Here is a 22,694-nt window from a genome sequence, read left to right on the forward strand (position 1 = left end):
TTCTATGTTCTATATCACACCTCAAGTTCTGTTTTAATTTCTGCCTGCATTTAATTTAAGGAGGAGTGTGCTACCTGCTATCACAATGCTGTACCGCAAAGGTGCGAGCGAGTACCATGTCGTTGCTCTGTGTTTTAATGGACACAATGAATGGATAATTGTTAAATGTAATCTAGACGTGTATGGACTTTATCTCGATGACGGTAATCATCTAAAACTGATCTAAGCGTGTCAACCAGGTTATTCCTGGGGTTTAACATCACAGTAGCTCAGGAGTATACTGCGCTCCCACATAGTCATAGTCTGCTGTCACAATGAGCACACAAGCCCCCTCTCAGTCTCGGAGAATGTTCTTGAAGCATGGCTTTCTTGTTGCCGTAGTGAATAAACACACCCACAAGTCCAACAAGATCTCTAAGAAATGAGGGTCTGCCGATGTCCTTGCTGAGTAACGCTTCCAAATGTGAGGGTTGTGTAGCTTGGGTCATTAATCTTTCCTTAAGTCACGGATCAGGGGGAACAGTTTAATTAGTGCACATCAGTTAATGAGCAAAGAGAGGACTCTTTGATGCTACACAGGGGAGATGTGGGAAATATAAAAGCCAAGCTAGTGGACTTTCACCTTTGATCTAGTATGAAGGAACAGGGTCAAAGGAACCACAAGCAGCACAGTTCATCATGTGGGCAGCCAATAGTGTGCATAGCTGGGAGATGACTCATGACTTCAGGGTGAGGACATTATTATTATTAGTATTAGTATTACATCCTAATGATATGTAGTATTACATCCTAATGATATGTAAGTATTAGTCTTACATATCATTAGGAGTCATGGGTGTCTGAGGCCCAGCACCTGTGGTTTGATATCTTGGAGCCCCATCTCATCATTGACTGAAGTTTTCAACCTCTTTCTCTTTTGCTCCTCTCTTGTCCTCTCTCCTACGCTGAACCTAAGACAGCCAGCTGCACTGTCCTCTGTGGACATTCTTCCAGTCTTCTGACTGATCTGATCTGATCCAGCTTGTGAACCTGAATACGACTCATGCACGCATGGTTCTGCACATATATGACAGACAGATATCCAGTCTACTACGTCTCTTGTGGTAATACAATTTTAAAAAGACAAACCTAGCGCTAAAGGTTGTGTGTATTATGCCCTAATGCTGTTAACTGTCACCACAAAAGGAACAGGCCTCAAGAAGGTTAATGGGATGACATGATGGTGTGAAAAAAATATTTAAAAAAATCCCTTTTTGTGTGTTTCTGAAAGGCATCGCTAGCAGTGCTCCTGCACAGGGTCAAATTCAGATCAGTCCTTGTGGCACGGCAGTGAGGTTGAGCGGCCATTCTCTGGCATGACCAAGTGAAGAAACACTTGCTATTAAGGGTACAACCACTATGGTTGGGTTTAATTCAAAGCATCATGCTATTCACAGATTCACAGTAAGAAGCATTAATCACTGTGTGTGTGTTTGTATGTGTGTGTGTGTGTGGTGTGTGTATGTATGTGTGTGTGTGTGTGTGTGTGTGTGTGTGTGTGTGTGTGTGTGTGTGTGTGTGTGTGTGTGTGTGTGTGTGTGTGTGTGTGTGTGTGTGTGTGTTGTCAGTGAGATATTCCTGTCCTTTTTAATGAAGTTGTAAACTGGAACATGGAGTGATGCCAGTGTTGACAAAGACAAAAGAGAGGAAATTGTCATATGATGAAGGAAATCCAACAGGCAAAGTAATTTACAGAGGTAATTGGATGACAGGGAGGGCCTTTGGTTTCGCCTACTCCACGTCCTTGAGAGAGAACTGCTGCTGGTAGACAAAGCCAACAAACTAGCTAAAAGGTTAAAAAGGGAAGCCAGCCTTAATGGAAAAACAGTAGATTTTGACACATGCCCTGTTTGTCCATATTCATCTCACTCTGATGTGGTTCAGTTTTTGCCCTTTACTTTTGTTTCAATCAAAGCTTCCCTTTATATCTCTTTTATATATTTTCCTACTCCATGCCCAAGGAAAATACATTAAACCAAATTCAGCTGAGTTATTTTAAAACTTAGATCTAGGCATGTGGTTAATCAGACCATTTCCTACCAAATGCAATTATTGGGGAATTTTTCTTCACTGTGACTAAAATTCATTTCCGCATTGGATTTATTTATAGTGCTTGATTTTTATGTTTGTGGTATCTCATCTTAAGACTCAACATTTGAAGAACAGTTGATTCAGTAGTTCTCTTTCTCTTTCTCTTTCTCTCTCCTGCCCTCCCCCCTCCCCCGCCCCCAACTTGATCCTCGTCTGAGAGCTCAGTACTAATGCATTGTAGTATTGACGTGATCAATCGCTCGTAATGTTTAACCCTGATTTAACTCTGTGTCTATAACTAACTGTGGATCTGTCAACCGGCGTGTCGGTGCACAATACCGTCTGCCACGGTGACTCACAGCGTCCCAGCCCGGGCCACAGCCGTGTCGCAAACACACGACTACAGCTACGCAGGTCATCATAAAAGAGATCACCACAGATGGATTCATAGAGGTGGAGAGCTTCATGGAGAGAGAGAGAGAGAGAGAGTGAGTAGTAGAGGGAACTCTCATTAAAGATCACCATATATAAAGAACCTCCATCCAATTAGGGGAGGGAAGCAGAAAGAGACAGTCAAAGCCCGAGGCCAAACCAGCAGTGACTCTACCACTGTATGCCAGAAACTCCCTGAGAAAAAGGAATGAGTAGCTATAAGCATTTTTTTCCCTTTCAGGTCAGGTAATCCAATGACACCCTTATGTCATCGCAATGAGACATTTCCTGTTGTGACCTGGTGTGCCATGCACTGTGCGTCCTTGAAAACATCACTTTTTTTTTCATTCATCGCTAATAGTTGCATGGCATTTGCTTTGCATCCACAGTCGAACAATTATAGCTTTCATTGTGTGCTGAGTGAGAGGATCAGAGACGAGAAACAGAATTTAACATTCAGCGCTCCTGGCTCTGCTTATGGCAACGTCTTCACCCGTTTAAACAGACATGAGTTAAAATTCATGGAGATTTCTTTTGTGATCAGTACAAATTGTTTAAAAATAGTAAATATGTCGATATGTTGTGATGGCATTTAACTTTCCATTTCACCAAGATTGACACTGGGCCACTAAGTGTGGTAGAGGGCAGGGTAGAGGACAAGACCGCATTATAGATGGAAGGAATTCAAAAGGCTTGGGAGTAGATCAGAGGAAGCAGTCAAAGGGAATAATTAAGGCAAGTATGCGTAAAAAAGAATGGAAAGTATGCAAACGAAAGAATAAAGGCTAAAAATAGAAGGGGTCCTACAGTGAGACATCTAAACAGCTCCGGCCACACGATGCGTACATTGACAATTAGGAATGCTCAGGTGAGTTGTGTGTCTGTCTGCAGCCAATAGCGGCGGGGGCCTGTGTACGGCCTCTGAGGGCCCTCTGTCAAACGTGACCTTTCTCTGGTAAAAGGAGATGCTAATGGCCAGTCACTCAGCTGGCTGGAGCTCTTTATAGGCGAGAATGAGTTCTGGAGGCACCTAAATCCATTGAGGAAAGCTGTCTGTCACTGCAGGTGTTTTTCTTTTAGTTTAGTTTTTTTACATTATATTGGCCATTTCAATTTCAGGGCTTGCATTCCTCACACTCTCAGACCATAGGTGTATATCAAGGTGGCTGTAAATGCTTTTTTAGACTGGGTCATTGGCTAATGAAATCTCCACAGCCTGCGCTGTCAATCAACTTGTGAATGGCCGACTGCGTCTAAGGGACGGATTCATAGATGGTTATATCGGTATATAAAAGCCTACTGATAATAAAAAGAGCAGATATTCTCCAAGGCCCATTCTTGATTTCTGAGATGAAGTGCAAATTGTATGTTTGCATCTTCAAGCTACTTAAAAAAGAATTGACATTTCTTCAAGTGGGTCCACTTCAGGAAAAACATTTGACCTTGTATTTAAGTATTCCTTACAGTATTCTATAGGCAGTCCCTCCAGAATCTTGCAATGGTTTGTTGAATTCTCAAATATGTTGGTGATTTTGTGTGAAATTAAATTAATCCCAAATCATTACGAAATTCCATGACTTTGGAGGGTTTTTTATTTGAGGAAATATTGCGGCAATATAACAAAATTGCAATCCGCAATTGCAAGTGCAGGAAAACCTTGAATTGCATGTTTTTATGAAATCGTAAGATTACAAACTCCTGAAGGGGCTGTACAGGAGAAGAACTCTGCACACAGGCAGACAAACAGCTGACTCAAAACCTACACATTTGATAGACTGTAATGTATTGGGTGATAGGAAGCCACATACAGTTACTTGAAATCCACTGATTTATATGTATGTCTATAATAATTTTTCCCCTGGTCAGTGGATGGGACCTCTATGAACCAGCAACCACAGGAGACTCACATCCCAAACGGTCCACTATTGAGCTTCTTGGCTCCATATTTGTCCAACGTTGAAAACCTCTTGTGAATATGAACCGGTATGCTAAAGAATGGCCCCATAATCAGTATCCTGTCATGCAATTTGAAGAAATGTGTCCTTTTGAGGTGAAAACATGGATGGTTGAACCAAATGGTAGATCCTGATTTTAGTCGCTCAGTACAATATTGATAGAATTGATCTGCCACTTCTCCTGTATACTTTAACCAAGTAATGGTGTTTGTCCTATAGGGTAATCTAGCATCAAGTGAGAGCTAGATAACTGGACTAAATTGATTAGTGGTGTTTGCACTCTCTTTACGTTCATTGTCTAATTCCTACCATGCCGCACACCGAAAAAAGTTCTCAACACAATCCACTTCATACCAAATAAATTCTGATCTACTGTATATCAAAATACACTTAAATCCGGCGAACGAAAAGTGTTACTTTCCAGATGCTACTGGTGCTGTCACCTAACATGAGAAGAGCAGTAAAAGACAAGAGGGAAGTGTTTGAAGCTTAAGTTCATGTAAAGCAGCTTTCGGATGTGACAACAGCACTGTACAAATCTATTTGAAGCCATGAACCAAATGCATACGGAACAGGTCGTCCTCACAGAGGTCATAACTGACATGTTGGTGAAGATTAGATCTTATTGGCGCTTAATTCTCATCTCCACCAAACTGGAGCAAAGCTGTTCAAGAAGGGAACTGGTTTAACCCTCATATCTGTATAACCTCTTACATGTATGTGTACAGTGAGTGTATGGGTACATTCCTTCAAGTAGATGAATCCGTTTCCCTCCTGGGAGTTTTGCCTCTTTCATAAATTTCACCCAACTCCGGGTTCATATCCTCTCCTTTTTCTTCTGAAATCCAGCATCTAAAAATACTGTAAGCTGTGTTTTTGTCTCTGCTATTTTGAAGTCCCAGGAATAATCAGAATAACAAGCATGGAATGGATAGCTGGGATTGCTATAGCACTTCAAACATGAGCTGCCTTGTGGAATAAGCTTGAAAGGAAAACAATAATGTTACCCCTGTGAAAAAAGATGGAGAGCTGACTAATGTAACACAGAGAGAGACAATGGGCCCTATCTTGCACCCAGCGCAATTGACATTGTCACCGACGCATGTATCATTCCTATCTTGCACCCGGCGCACAGCGCGATTTTCCCTCCAGAGGCGCGCTTCGAAATGAACTTGCGTCGACATGGGCGGGGGCGGAATAGAGAAGGCGTTTCTCTGGCGCAAGTGGTATTTTGCAGTTTCAAAAAAAACCGCCGTGCGCCGTGCGCCATTGACCAAAAAAAAGCTGGTCTAATGTGAGGCGCAATGTCTAAAGTCTGTAACGCGTATTCAGAACGCTATTTTAAGGGCGCATGTGCTTGCCCGCACAGTATAGGACCTGTAGGCTACACTTTACTTCTGTCGTCTTCACGAGAGATTAACACCAATTGTTTGGCAAGCCATATATAATTACAAGGAAAATAAAGTATTTACCACATGAGGAAATCATTGTGATATCCGTATCCAAGACATTTAAAAACTAGGCATACATCTAGCGTACACAATTGACCCAAATGATTCAGGTTAATTGAAGCTGCGTGACATTTGATTTATTGTATGGCTTTGTTGCATTTATTTAATGCCAGTATTATTATAAATCTTGTAAACTCATCTCTGTGTATGTGGACTTTATTTATGTACCTTGGGTTTTGGTGCACTGGCTTGGGTGCCGATTTCCATGCCCCCAAATCCCTGCACGCTCTCAGGCGTGAGGGTAGACGTGGCGATGTCCTCTGCTGCCGTCAGATCCTGGGTCGAGGCAGATCCACCTCCCGTGAAGGCACGAGAACGTGTGTTACCTTCCAGCTTGGATGTCCCACGTCTCCGGACGTCATTATAGCGTTTTCGGCAACGTTTTCGGGTGCCCCGTTGCAGAAACAATCACGGCAATATCTTGACATGCTTGCTTGACTTTGCTTACTTTGGGAGGGTTTCTCGCATCCCCATATATATCTATCTCCCGGCTTTTTACAAAGCCATACAATAAATCAAATGTCACGCAGCTTCAATTAACCTGAATCATTTGGGTCAATGTGTAGGCTACATGTATGATTATTTTTTAAATATCTTGGATATGGATATCACAATGATTTCCTCAAGTGGTAAATACTTTATTTTCCTTGTAATTATATATGGCTTGCCAAAAAATTGGTGTAAATCTCACGTCGGTCTCCTCGGCTGTGAACTTCTCCGGTCTTCCACCAGGTAATTCCGCCATCAAAATAACAAGCCGCTATGGACTATGCGCTTCTCGCTCTTAAAGGGAATGTGAAATGACGCTCGGATTGGTTTATTGCATATTACGCCCAAACCACACCTATGGCTGAGTAACCTCCTTTGGACCAACCCTTTTGACACTTGCGCTGGACGCAAGTGTGTTTTTTCCGCCGTTAAAATAGCAACTGCGCCATAGAGCCGCCCACACAGCTACTTGCGCTTGGCGCCGTCCTACTTGCGTTTCTGATCGGCAAGATAGCGATCTGAATTGCACAGAGACGGGCGCATATGAGACATATACGTTGTTGACTCACAAAGACAAAACAAATAGCTACACGTAGCCTATAAACGTTGTTGAGACTCTTATTAAAGATTTTACTCATTCTCAACGTTGTTGAGACTCTTATTAAAGATTTTACTCATTCTCGTGGTTGAAAGTCGGTACAGAATTGCACAGAGACGGGCGCATATGAGACATATACGTTGTTGACTCACAAAGACAAAACTAATAGCTACACGTAGCCTATAAACGTTGTTGAGACTCTTATTAAAGATTTTACTCATTCTCGTGGTTGAAAGTCGGTAACAAAACAGAGACAAATAGCTACACGTTCAAGCAATGTCATTTCATGTCATTTATTTCAAAAACAAACAATCAGAGTGTAAGAGCTCTGGTTCCAAGACACAAAAAAGCCAGGAACCAGGTCTGATGGCCCATCAACCTAAACAATAGGCCAGGAGCCGCCTTGATGGTTGTAACCTGGTGCTGTGTAAACTAGCTTGTGGGTGTTGAATTGGTATTTTTTTTGTTCAGCCACTTAACATTTTATAGTGTATTCATATCTATTTATGTCATATCATGCCTCATGACTCTTACCTCATATTCATTGTACTTAGGCCTATATATCTTATCATGTCTTACCTCATTCATAACCTCTATTGCTACCTTCACCTGTACCTGTATCATATCTGCACTAATGACCAACTATTGCTGCCAATGTTACTACTGCTCATACCCCATATATCTTGTACTGTCATATCATACTGTATACATCCCATCTATTTATTTTTATATTACCACTATGCAGAATACTCTGCACTCTTCTGCTATGGTTCCTTTGGTTAGATTCCGTTGCATTGTACTTATATCATATCAACATCAGCAATGATCTCACCTGGTCTGCCCACACTGACAAGGTGGTCAAAGCTGCCCGAAAACGCCTCTTCTTCCTGAGGAGACTCAGGAAGTTTGGCATGAATCCAGACATCCTCACCAACTTCTATAGATGCACTATAGAAAGCATCTTGACTATTAGCATCTCAGTGTGGTTTGGAAGCTGCACAGCCATGGACCGTAAGGCCCTACGCAGTGTGGTCAGATCCGTTGAGTTCATCATCGGCAGGAAACTCCCATCCCTTCAGGACATCTACCTTAAAAGATGCCTCCGAAGAGCTGGCAGGATCTTAAAAGACTGTCATCACCCATCCTTCAGACTGTTCACCCTGCTGCCTTCTGGTAGGCGGTTCCGAAGTGTCCGGTCTCGCACCCGCAGACTGGAGAACAGTTTCTACCCTAAGGCCATCAGACTCCTAAATGAACAATAATGCACTCCTCACTTTACACTTGCCACTTTACTCTTCACTGGCTCACTTTTACTGCTGTTTGCACTACTTTCTCAGTCCAGCTCATGTTCAGTTTAGCTCATGTAGATTGTTTATCTGTTTAGTATCTGTTTAATATGTGTATTTATGTTTAGTATCTATGGTAGTGTGGTATGGTGTCCTGTCTTAAGCATTCCAGTGCCCAGTCCAACTCTGTTGTTCTGTGTATCTGACAATAAAAGAGTTGACTTGACTTGACTTGACTTGTACCTGTATCATATCTGCGCTAATGACCAACTATTGCTGCCAATGTTACAACTACTCATACCCCATATATCTTGCGCTGTCATATCATACTGAATACAAATGCTATACAATACATTATCTGTAAGGTTGTGAGTGTGCAGTGGTAATGTAAGTTGATATTGATTATGTTTTTATTCAGTCACACACAGTAACAACAAACAAGTTCAACACAAATAATAATACATTCAAAGTGACTGAAAAGGCACAAGCTGAAGCATAATGCTTGTATTTAAGCCTGTCCTGTTTGACCAATTTAAGCTACCCATCAACATATGCATTTTTATTTTATTTTTTACAAGTAATACATGTAATGGAAATAAAAAACAAACAAAAGAATTGCCTCCAAAAAGTTAGTCACAAGAAGAGCAATGAAGCAAGATCCCAAATAAACAGCACAAAATCCTGCATACATTATGGACACTTGTAGCCCTCAAAAATTGCTTTAGCTACCATCCCTTTGAAAACAAAGAATGTCTTACACTTTCTTAAGATTATGTTAGCATCATTCCATAATGAAATTCCAACAACAGATATACATCTCCTTTTAATTAATTTTTTGGCATTTGGTACACTAAATTTACAGACATCTCTGAGATTATATTTTGTCTCTTGAAATGAGAAAAACCTTTGTATGCTGACTGGGAGTTGGTTTGATTTAGCTCGATACATTATTTGCATTATTTTATAATATACCAAATCATTAAATTTCATAACAAATGATTTCATAAACAATGGGTTAGTGGGTGCATAATAATCAACCTTATTTATTATCCTTATGGCTCGTTTTTGTAAAATAATGATTTCATTGACAGTTGTTTTATATGTCAATCCCCAGACTTCCACACAATATGATATGTACTAGGGAAGTATAAGTGAACAGTAAATAATATGTAAGGCCTTATCGTTTAACATGCTTCTTGATTTGTACAAAATTGCTATCATCTAAGAGATCTTTCCTTTGATATAATAAACATGTGGTTTCCATGTTAATTTATGGTCAATGACCACTCCTAGAAATGTTATCTCGGTCACTCGTTCAGCATCACTTATTTTTAATTGAATGTCCTTACCTATTTCCTTTTTCGATTTCCAAAGACCATGAATTAGAATCTATTAACATCAAACCAGGTTTTGAGGATTTCAAAATCTCTTTCAATAGAAGTCAAGAGTTGCTGTAGATTAGGCTACTACCCGAACAGTAGGCTACATGTTTGTATCAGTTGGATTCGTAGAACGTAATAAATTACATTGCTTGACCGTGTGGCTATTTGTCTCTGTTTTGTTATTGTTATCTTTAATAAAAGTCTCAACAACGTTTATAGGTTACGTGTAGCTATTTGTTTGTAGTTCGCGTCCTAAGTGAAGCGCGCTTCATTCACAAAGTGGCGACTCTCGCGTGAAGCGAATTGTGCCAAGCGAATGGCGACTCTCGCACATGCGAAATGTACCAATTCGCAGACAAGACCTTAGCTCACGGCTCTGCTAGCACTAGTGTTTGATTAGCTCTGCTAAGACGAGGAATCAGTTAGGTCTTGACTCTCTCGGTTCTCTGGTATTGCGGCTCCTTTTTCATGTAAAAAAATGGGTCATGAGCCATTTTCGGGAGTTCATAACAAAGTCATTGACTAAACGTAACTGATTAAAAATGTCATGTTCCCTTTCGTTGACTTTCAAAGTGAGTCGGGATTTGTTTAAAAACAGGCGCTTTGAGCCAACCATATGTAATATGACTGTAGGCTTCACAGAGAGAGAGAGAAAGTGAAGGAGAGTGGAGGTCAGGAACAAAGGCGACAGGAACGAGGTTGCATGACAGCACAGAATTACTGAAGGGAGTGAACGGTGGTGGCGGTGACAGTGACAATGAAGAAGAGGCACCAGAAAGTGATTTAAAAATAGTGATTTATTTAGAGTGAATGATTCAGACGAAGAGCTGTTCAGCAGGAATTGATTTGCAATGGGCTTCACAGAGAGTCCTGCTTAATCTTTTTGTTTGGATGCTTCTGGCAACCTTAACGGTGGAGGGGGGTCGGAGGGGGGGGGGGGGGGGGGGGGGGCTTGAGTGGTGGCTTCGAAGAGATTTGGACGTGTGAAATACGGAAGATGGAAGGAGAAGGGAGAGCAGGCATGCTAGCTTGGATAGGGGGATGGGGGATGGCAAAAAAGGAAAAGATAAAAAAGAGGGATTAGAGCACTGGAAGAGAAAGAAAAGCTAATTTATTTAACACAGGAAGAGATTCGTCTACCTAAGATTTGTGAGTCTTTTGGAGAAAATGGGTTTACAAGCGGCAAGCCAAGTCCACGTCAGTCCCATAGGCCTCTGCGTTCCCTTAAAATCCTAGAAGTTTTTAAATGTTTGTTTGAAACACAGGGTGGTCAGATATCTGCTGGTGCATTGATAAATGCCGTCCCTACGGGAGAAATGAACAGGTCAACTCCTCTTTGAAGACACTGGAAACGACCTCATGCATTTTGGAGTTACTGTTGAGCATCAAATCCCTGAGCCACTGCATTCCAAAACCATCAAAGAGCAATTTACCAACCTCACAAATAAAATCTAATTTGGAATCCCTTTGTTTCCTCATGCAAAAGCTTGCAATGGTAATTAGAGCTCTACAGGACTGGCAAATGGATTAGTTCATTTTAATAGGGGCTGTGCAGCTATTTCTGTTCCTTCCTGCTATTGGGTTCTTCATACAGAAGAATGATGTCAATGTAAAGCATGGCACTCGTGCCACTGTAGAGCGTTCTGCTCTTGCTTCCTTTTCCTTTCATGCTTGAGCTTTGCCACCCTGTCCCTCTGCCACGACCCATCATGACCCAGACTGTAAGTATGACTCTGTTTGTTAACTTTCAGGATTATCCACTACAGAAATCTCCATTCATTTTCACAGACACATACTTGAACAGGCTCTTCGTGTTCTTTTTCCAGTTTAAGAGGATGTCAAAGTGAGCTGATTTTATATTCAACCCCCCAGAAATTGACCTGTTTCTTTGCCCCCTTGCCATCCTTGGTATTGGGTTTCCTTGCAGGGATGATGAGCGGATCACTACGCCCTGTGGGGGGAAGAAATATCAAAAGAATTTCAAGTCCCAGTGGGGTGATAGTGGGGGCTCCTGAAGCGGAGGGCAAAGACAGCCCCCCCCCCCCCCCCCCCCAAAGAGATGCGGTGGAGCATGTTACCAAAAGCAGAGGCAAAGCTTTCCCACATCTGCGGGTAAGAAGAAAGAGGTCACCACAGAGCACCTCCAGATTTGGCCACAGGATTTCCCTCCAACCCTGTGCTAGTTTTTTCCCAAGCATACATCATCAGCACTGCCAGTCTCTGGATCACTTCCCCTTATTCACCTGTTTTTGTAGCTAATCGATGGATTGCTTTTTAGCTGATGAGATGAAACAGTCATGTTTGGAGCTGGAGGACATTGGAGTTACCAACAGGACAGAAATCAGTGTTCACAAAGCTGCTGTGGACACGTTTGTTAATTGGTGTGACTCACACCAACTTCATATCAACACAAAAAAGACATTAGAAATGTTGGTGGATCCCAGATCAGTTGGTGACAAAAGCACTGTGACCATACATGGTTCTGGCATTTCACAGGTGTCCTCCTTCAAGTACCTAGGGGTACATATCGACTGTGACTTGAGCTGGCGCACACATGTGGCAGATGTGTGTGCCAGAACTCACCAACGCCTCCACTTCATGCGCAGACTTAGGGTTTTTGGGGTCAGTAAAAATATCATGATCATATTCTACAGGGCAACAATTGAGTCCATTCTCCGATACGGTATTACCAGCTGGTTTGGGAACCTAACTGTCAAGTCAAAAACTCAGATTTTCAACCTAGTTAAGACAGTAGGCAAAATCATTGGAACACCAGTACCTCTCAACCCACAGGAGCTCTTTGAACAAACTACAATAAGACAGGCTCAGACTATCCTATCTGACAGCTCCCATCCTCTGCACTCTGAATATACACTGTTAAACTCAGGTAGGAGGTACAGGGTTTCTCTGTGCAAACACAACAGGTACAAACACTCATTCATCCCTCTCTCAGTCAAGCTCATCAATGAAAAACGGTGAAAATGACTGTATGACAACATGGGAGAAGCAATGTCTTTTTGACAGTTGAATGTATGTATGAGATGGAGTAATGTATAGGTAGCTAGGACTATATGGGGAGTGGGGGGAGGGATAACTGCACAGGGAACAGGATCTGGTAGATGAGTATGCAAGGATGAATGAATGAGACCAGAATGAATGTTGATCATATGCCTGGTGGGATTGCTATTGCTATTGTTGCACAGGTATGGATGTATGAATGGAGGAGCAGTTTGGTCAGGATGAATGCTGAGTGTTTGGTGTGATTGCTATTTGCACAGGAGTGTGGGAATTTACAGATTGATATTTTTGCACATGAATGTTTGTTTGCACAATACTATGTACAACAATTTTGCACTGTTTGTCCAATAGTTTTTACTGATCGTTTTTCGTATCTGTGATTTGTCTTGCCCATGTGATGAACTGGTTGTATGTTGCATGTTATTTCGTACTGATGTGATGCAGCTATTACCCAGATCCAAACAAATTTCTCCCCTGGGAGACACAATAAAATGACTTGACTTGACAGAGGGACACTGAGGAGCCACCTGGCCAAATGAGGGGATGTAGCTGACTTGGAAGACTGGTGTCAACGGTACCAGTTACTGACCCTGAACATGGATCTGGCACACACCCGGCTCACATCTGGCTCAGCCCAGGACAAGGTTTAGCTCCCAAGTCAGCTCCTCTCTGGGATGAAAAGAAGGAAAATCAGGGGGAGGACAAACGCCATCGGCCAGCAAAGTGCTCCTCAGCGGGAGGAGACTCCTGCAGATATACCCCCCCCCCCCCCCTCCATCCCCACCCCAGAGCCAGAGCATTCCCCTCAGTACCCATTCTCTCCCAGCCTGAGGAATGAGCCTGAGAATGATAATCAGGCCTTAATGAGGAGATATCTTCCTGAACACGCGCACAGCCCCCGGTTTCACTCTCACTCAGTGATAAGTGGGATCTTGACTGGCCAGATTAACTGCGGTGGTGAAAAAGAGTCATTACCAGCATTATCTCCTGCTCACATTGCTTGCTATGTATTTGGCTTGACTTGATCTAATCACACTCATCTCTGGTTCTAATGCATGTTAAAATTAACAATATATTACCCCGTTAGAAGCAGTGCCAGCGCATCCCTAATATTAAGTGACTCTGGAACTGGTCCATATTCAAGGCAGATCTGGACTTTGATACTTTCTTGGATGTTAACGTAGAGATAATGGAAGGAAAAATTAGGTGTTTCCAGAGATTTAAGAGCTATACAGATCAAATTACCAATAGCAAAACTAAAGAGCATGAAGAGTTCCTTTTGTATTCACCAAGTGCAGTTAGGCCCCGTCCCATTCATCTTCCCTTCACCCTACCACTTCATCGAAGTGAACTTCATTGCGGAGGGCCCCTTCACAACGGAGTGAGAAGTGTTAAGGGATTTAAATCTTTACCTGAGAAATGGGACACCACTCGATCACTCATATCCAGCTCCACTGTAGGCTACGTTTCACTAAAAACGCAATGCAAACAGTGGTCCTATGTTTGCGAATTTGAACACACGTCAGGTTCTCAGGTTTTGGCAAACATACAGGTGCATCTCAATAAATTAGAATATCATCGAAAAGTTGATTTATTTCAGTGATACTATTCAAAAAGTGAAACTCATATATTATATAGATTGTTTACACACAGACTGATCTATTTAAAGTGTTTATTTCTTTTAATTTTCATTATTATAACTGCCAGCTAATGAAAACCCAAAATTCAGTATCTCAGAAAATTAGAATATTGTGAAAAAGTTCCATATTGATGACCAATGGTGTCACACTCTAATCAGCTAATTAACTCAAAACAACGGCAAAGGCTTCCTGAGCCTTTAAATGGTCTCTCAGTCTAGTTCAGTAGGCTACACAATCATGGGGAAGACTGCTGACTTGACAGTTGTCCAGAAGACGATCATTGACACCCTGCACAAGAAGGGTAAGACACAAAAGGTCATTGCTAACGAAGCATGCTGTTCACAGAGTGCTGTATCCAAGCACATTAATGGGAAGTTGAATGTAAGGAAACAATTTGGTAGAAAAAGGTGCACAAGCAACAGGGATAACGACATCTTTGAGAGGATTGTGAAACAAAGTCCATTCAAGGGAGATTCACAAGGAGTGGACTGCAGTTGGAGTCAGTGCTTCAAGAGCCTACACGCACAGACGTATCCAGAACATGGACTTCAACTGTCACATTCCTGTGTCAAGCCACTCTTGAACCAGAGACAACGTCAGAGGCGTCTCACCTGGGCTAAGGACAAAAAGGACTGCACTGTTGCTCAGTGGTCCAAAGTTCTCTTTTCAGATGAAAGTAAATTTTGCATTTAATTTGGAAATCAAGGTCCCGGAGTCTGGAGGAAGAGAGGAGAGGAACAGAATCCAAGTTGCTTGAGGTCCAGTGTAAAGTGTCCACAGTCAGTGATGGTTTGGGGTGCCATGTCATCTGCTGGTGTTAGTCCACTGTGTGGTCCAAGGTCAGCGCAGCCATCTACCAGAAAGTTCTAGAGCACTTTGTGCTTCTCTCTGCTGACCAGCTTTATGGAGATGCAGATTTAATTTTCCATTAGGACTTGGCACCTGCACACACTTCCAAAGGTACCAGTACCTGGACCATGGTATCCCTGTGCTTGATTGGCCAGCAAACTCGCCTGACCTAAATCCCATAGAGATTCTATAGGGTATTGTGAAAAGGAAGATGCGAGACAACAGACCCAAACACACAGAAGAGCTGAAGGCCACTATCAGAGCAACCTGGTCTTCCATAACACCTCAGCAGTGCCACAGACTGATTGCCTTCATGCCACGCCGCATTGCTGCAGCAATTCATGCAAAAGGAGCCCCAACCAAGTATTGAGTGCTGTACATGTTCATACTTTTCAGTAGTCCAACATTTCTGTGTTAAAAATCCTTTTTTCTATTGGTCTTCAGTAATATTCTAATTTTCTGAGATACTGAATTTTGGGTTTTCATAAGCTGTCAGTTATAATCATCAAATTTAAAAGAAATAATCACTTGAAATATATCAGTCTGTGTGAAATGAATCTATATAAAATATGAGTTTCACTTTTTGAATAGAATTACTGAAATAAATCAACTTTTCGATGATATTCTAATATATTGAGATGCACCTGTATATACCCACATGTCATAAAATAGCGTTTTTTACATCCTAACGTTAACGTTACTCGGCTACGCTCAGCAGCATAGACAGACGTTCATTTGTGAAAATAGCGATCTTTTTCTAACAATCATATTCTACTCAACTGTAAGGAATCTTATTCTGCATAATGATCGGCTAAATATCCCGATGTGTTTCACATTTTTTAATAGTTATTTGCAAAGATATCCATAGATTTGTAAACTTCTTTTTCTGCACTGGCAGCCATCTTTCTTAATTTTTTTGGAGTCCGTTGGTAACCAAGGTGATCGCAAGGCATCATGGGAAATGTAATCTTTCCCTTCAAACGAAGTCCGGTTCTGATCACACTCCGTTTGAAGGGGTCATTTGAAGGGTTGAACAACACTTCCCCTTCGGTCCAAAAGAATTGGGACACCCTACCCCTTCACGCGAACGCGCAAACGAAGTGGAAGGGTGAAGTGCTAGGGTGAAGTGGTAGTAATGGGACAGGGCCTTAGTGTTCTACCATTCTCTGTTGGACAAAGAGTTCCAAATCTATGGAGGGGTAATCTCTGACTTATAGATATAGTCACATGTACATCTTCCAATCCCTGAAGCAATTAAAGTAGACATGGGAATTGTTTCACCAACCAGAGCACTTTTCTATTTATCTTTATGATATTATTTTGGTTTACACGGCCAAAAATGGAGTGCGTCACTCATATCTAGCCAGCCCAGCTCCTCTGCACACACAGCAGTCACTGTGCTCCTGGGAGTAGTGATACGGGTATGTGTCAAACTGCCTTACAGTTTCCACGGTGCTCAACTACCCAGGGAGTCAAAAAATGTAATTTCCTAATGTCAAAATCACTCCAGTGTACCAAAAGCTTCCCTCCCAAGAAGCTCCCATAATGCACCATAAAAACCAGCAAGCATCATCCCCAGTTGTCATTCACAGACACTCCCGTGTCACACAACATTAAAGGTGTACTCTGGCCATGTTCCCCTCCCCCGCTTCTCCAAACATAGTGTGCTTAGTTTGGTGCTGTGCCTACAGAGAGCACTCAGATACGCTACCACGTAGTTCTGATAATAATGTTGACACCAAGACCACCCCAGCATGGTGATAACATGCAACTTAGCTGTTCCAAGACGGAGGAGAAAAGGTCCTGAATTTTAAAGTGTAAGTTCACGCCCAGCTGTGAGTCAAGCTCAGTCCACTGCATCATTTTGAAACATGCTAAAAAGTAGGCAAGGGGCTGGGTCTTCACTCGTGTGAATGATGAGACTGAATCAGCAAATGAAAATTAGACTCACACCTACGGGCAGGGGATGGAGGAGGTGGGCCGCCTATTACCTGACGTAGATATGTACCAAATGGTCGTAGATACGTCAGCATTGGCCTTGGAAGCAGCTGGCAAGGTTCAGGATGTTCTAAAACAGTAGATGACGTGTTGAGCCATTTTCAACCCATAAAATGCTGTCAATCAATATGACAATACTAACATCAACATTGATGTGTTTCATCATCCATAATATTTGATTTACAGCTAAAAATAAACACATTTTTAGGGTACACTTACATTTAGCATCAAATCACCTTCATGAAACCCAAGGATATATACAATTAGATACAACAGTAACAAATGATTGCAAGACAGATCTGGCAATATTTCTACTCTTCTCAGTCACAATTCATGTAATTTGAGTAAGCAGTGAGAACATGAGTGAGAGATCTAAACAATACAGTAATTGACTACAAATCAAACAAGTTGACTAATCAAGGCCTGATCATGGAATGCAGGTTTTAATTGTTGAAACAAAAAACTGATTTAACTAGTAAGTGCACCCTCTCTGTGTTGGTGTTGTGAATGGTAAAATCTGATATGAATATTCAGCATCCAGTTCTTGAGCTGTGATGAATACCTGCATATTGATTTAGTGAGTGTGTGCTTTGGATGCAATGCATGTTTCTCTTCAACACAAGCCATGGTTTTGTGAGTCATAAACCTCACTTTGATGAGGATCAGATGTTGCAGTAAACATCAATCTCTTTTCCTCATACTCTCATCTGCATCTAAATATTCAATTAAAGTTTACAGATTACAGTGTCAGTCCAACACACTCTACTGCTGCAGACATAACTCTTCAAATAACATAGCCTACAAGGAGTAAAAGACAGTGCCTTGTCATCAACAGAAAGAATACGCCATTGAAAGTATTATAATAAGAAATGATGAATGCCTTGAAGAAGGTGATGCTCTTGAACATGATGCTTATAATGTGTTTTTTTTTACACAAATCATTCTCTCATGTATGCCACTCGACTGTTAGTCCTTGAAAAGACACTACACTGTGTTCAGCTCATGACTGCAATCAGAAAGTGACCACTAATTCACTTAACTAACTCTGAACTTTCTCAGCCCATCTTTATCAGCGTGTAATGTCCTTCCGTTGTGTTAATTCATGAGCTGGGGAACACTTGAAGAAACTCCTGCCTCTGCTGGTTAGGACAGCAGTCAGTCAGTAGTCCTAGTCATTTTCTCTCAACGGCAATAGATCAAACAGTCAATCAAACACTAAAGAAAACACCCACTGATCATTTTGATTGTCTACTGCACACTAAGTATGTGTTTTTGTGATCATGTCAACTGGCAACTGTCAACTGTCAATATCAGCCCCATTCCAAACACCACGTCAAAATGGCAGTATGTTTAATCTTATGCAGAGGTGACGATAGTCGAGTGCTTTTAGCAATGTGCGCTTTACAGCCCAACCCTCCCCCCAAACCGAGTGACCAGGAGTCATCATTTTCCCCCTGACTGGGCACTCTCTCTCCTCCACAATATGTTTTTTTTGTGTGGAAATGTGCACAAATTGCCCCCACCCCTCCCCTACTCTTATGCACTCTATGAAGAATGGAACAAAAAAAAAATCTACAGATGGCTATCACTGGAGCATTGCGTAACCCAAGCGTAGCCACAGCACAGCTATACTCTAAAACACATACTTGCGTAATGGGTCAATTGTTGGCAGAGTAGAAAAAACACCCTTGTCCCATCTCAATTAATGGAGACCACTCACCACTTCTCGCGCCCAGGGCGAGCCAGTTAGTTTCACTGCAATAGAAAATGACTCAGATCTGGCTAGTTACCCGCCTGAGCAAAATGTTTTGAACTGATGACTGATTTTTAGAAAACATATGATGCATTTTTGTGTTACTGTGTTGTTTACAAACATGTTTTCACCATCCATTTTACGATGTGGCAAATGTAATTTATTTCAGCCTTAGTCCATCATTGCCTGATATAGGTTTAACTGTGAGGGGTCGGATAGTGTAGGATTTTTATTTATGTTTATAAGTTTAGGATTTGTTTCCCCCTTCTTCTAGTAGTGATGTTTATATTCACAATTTTTCAGTGTAGTCTGTTGTTGTGTGTTATGGGCTCTCCTGTGCCGGAACATGTAGTCCCAGAGGACTATAGGCATTTCCATGTTCTTCTACTTCAGAGATCTTTGTTTTCCTGTTGAATCATATTCCTTATTTTTTTTCTATCTATGTCAAAGCTTATTTTATATGTGTTCTCACACTACTGTCCTACACTCATGGTTGTCACTTGTATGTGTGCAAATGTGACTTGCCAGAGAGCAGATGCAGACATTTCAAATTCCAAAACCCCTCAAACTACTTTTACACCCATTGCAGCCCATTATCCATATGCAGCTGAAACATGTGAGACTTTACATGTGTGTGTGTGTGTGTGTGTGCATGAGGGGGTAGCTATGTCCTCCTGTTGTGATCTCGTAAAGTGGAGTAGTTAATTAGTGGCGTGGCCTCAAGCTTTATCTCCCAGCGAGGCTTTTGTGTGTGTAGCTCGTGGCTCAGGGATAAGTGACATGTGGACGGCCACCCTGCGAAACACTGAGTTGTGGCAGTTGCCTGGCAGACGCGTTTGTCCTCTAAACTGCAAGGCAGTTTCTCTTTACACCCAAATGAGTTTCATTTAAACCCATAATAGAGCAAAGGCAATTTTTGAAAGTAATTTCAAAACATGTTAAGGCAGATCATTACTGGCTCATGTAATGGTAGAAGACCAATTAAATCATCATTAGCATGTTAAGTGGGCTTGACATATTGGCATCAATGTGGCCAAACGTGCTTAGATGTGTCGGTCCCAGGAGTAAGTTAGTTCGTTTTTGAGAGCTATAAATGAGACGCTCAATTCTGCTGATCTGTCTTGCGAGGCCAATGGGAGAGGAAATAGAATATGGCAGTGGTGATGCAATTATTCAGCAACCTCCTCAAAGTGTGTGTGTGTGTGTGTGTGTGTGTGTGTGTGTGTGTGTGTGTGTGTGTGTGTGTGTGTGTGTTAACAATATCTTGTTATTATTTTTATATTAGATAGTGCATGAAGCTAGATATAATAATATGTGTATTTGTACAATATATTCAATGTAGTATTCCAAGAAGTCTAAGCATGTTAGATTCTGCTAGAATTGACTTCAGGTGAACGCCACGTAATGTATTTACAATCTCTGTCAACACTCCCCTTGTAAAAGTGATTAGAGAGAGGGAGAGAGAGAGAGAGATGGGAAAGGTTGAACCCTGAGATGTCACACACTGACCTTATCACTTATGTCTTATGACCCAGTAATCACACCCTGAACAAAGAGGTTTTTCTGTTTTCATACAACACAACTCCACAACGTCCAAGTACGGCCTCAAATCGTTTTTCAAGAAAATGGTCACTTAATTTTAGTGCCAACGAAAACATTTTTTTTTTTTTTAAAGTAAACTACTTTTTCCACAAGCACATCGCACACCAGGCCACAGGGTGATCAGGAATAATTTGTATCCTTGTATCTCAACCCTGTTCTGGTGCCTCATCTTACTATTAATACCTATGCATTCCCTTGCACTGTTCCCCATCAAAAAAAATCTTGTCAGAGAAAGAAATGGTATCAAAACACTTTTCAGCAGGATGGCTGCCCTGTCAGGCGAAGTGCAGACCGGGTCAACCTGCCTGTACATGTATGGTACACCACTGCTTAAGCTGGCTGGCACTTCTGAGCAGATCTCCTGCACCCCCTGGTGGTCATGGTGGTCACTACTTCCTCATGTGGGTCAGGCACAGTGGCCTGTTGAACTCCTGTGTCACTTCCTTGAAAGTAAACAGACAGGGGAACATTAGGGGAAAGAGGAACCATTTTTTCCTGGATTTGGGTTCTAGCCCCCTCCTGTCGACACTCGCCCACAGTAGACAGAGTGCTCATTGTAGGGTTCTAAAAGAAGACACTGAATAAATGTATTGAGCAACAGAGCCATTGTGTTTTTCACTAAACTGACTTCAATGCTTTTATTATTTACTGCTACTCACCAGGCCTTGTGGGTTACACCGGTAGGAATTGAAGATTCCTTATGGTTCATGTTGCCTTTCAATGTTGAATGTCAGTCAGTTTAAAACTGGCCAGGACCAAAAATTCCAATTTCCAAGAAACTGCCTTCTAATAAATAATTTTCTAGAAACGATAGATGAGTGGCACATCAATAACAACCAGACTCAAATATTTTGGCTTGGAGTATTTATTTTCGGTATCAGTAGAGGGGAATAAATGGATATAGCCGAACAATAGTAAAAAGGTTCCAAAACAGAGGCACTCTGCAACATTCAAAGAGGAGGTAAGATATGGAGGTTATTACTGGAAAAACACCAAATGGAAACATGAGATAGACACTGAGATGACAGTGTTTCTATTATATAATATTACACGTTTGTATTACAAAGTTTAAACATTTAGAAAGTCAAGTCTTGGTCAAGTAAGGGAAAAACTTTAATCCTTCCTGAAATAAATTACAATACATTTTCACTACCAACAACTGCCTGCAAATGACAGCGCCGTTCATGAAGTATGCAACATATTATGGCATGATATCGTGGTGCACTTGACAATGCTACTTTCTTAAACGAGTTCACATGGTCATCATACACTCACTGAGGCATAGGATGAACAACAGATCAAATGCTTATAAGTCAGTGTAAATATATTAAATTGTAATTTTAAATTTATAAGCTATTTGTCTTGTTTGTCTCACGTTTAGCTTACATAAAGCATTAATGTTGACTGTTCTGTTCCAACTTTAAATGCTTGGAGCCAGACTGTATGGCTCTTGTCCACCATTAAGAATGTCTGTGATAACGAAGTCTCTTGTCTAAGTTTATCGGCAAAAAGCCACATGGAATTTCCCAGAATGCAACAACCAAGCACCTCAAGCGGTAATGAGGTAGGCTTAACTGGTGGATATGAAGAGACATACACTGAAGCCAGAATTCAAAATCTACTTCTTTGCCACTCAATTTCAATAAAGCCAACGGTCAAGAAAAATATCTGTTTAAATTCTCAAGTAGAAAGACCACATAGAGTGCTGTCAATATTATCTATTAAGAACTGAAACGTCATTTAGGAAAACACAGAATCCAAACACTAACAGTAATAGCAAATCGTGATAAGACTTGAAAACATTGGTAAGTGGGTGGAGGCAGCCAGTAGTATGACTATGAGTAGGAGACACATATCTTAATATATAGAGAGCTTAATATAGGATGTCTCTTACAAGCATGAATTCCATGATGACCATTTCAGTGACATAACAGCCCATGACCAAACCCAAAGTGATTTGGCCTCAAGTCTAATTCATGGTTCATAGGCTGACGGAGAGCATATCTTACACATAGCTTGGTCAGGAACACTACTCTTACATTCTAGTATTCCTGTTTTGTGGTCTAAATTGTTTGCAAGTGCAAAGCATTGCTTGGTCACAAACCACCAAA

General features: G+C 41.5%; 1 protein-coding gene across 1 annotated transcript in view; it reads right to left on the reverse strand.

Moving 5' to 3' along the window:
• desi1b (desumoylating isopeptidase 1b) overlaps window positions 1–22,694 on the reverse strand; it is a 29,284-nt gene that overhangs the window by 3,211 nt on the left and 3,379 nt on the right. The window lies entirely within an intron of this gene.

Source organism: Sprattus sprattus (assembly GCF_963457725.1).
Source record: "Sprattus sprattus genome assembly, chromosome: 3".
Classification (NCBI taxonomy): Eukaryota; Metazoa; Chordata; class Actinopteri; order Clupeiformes; family Clupeidae; genus Sprattus; species Sprattus sprattus.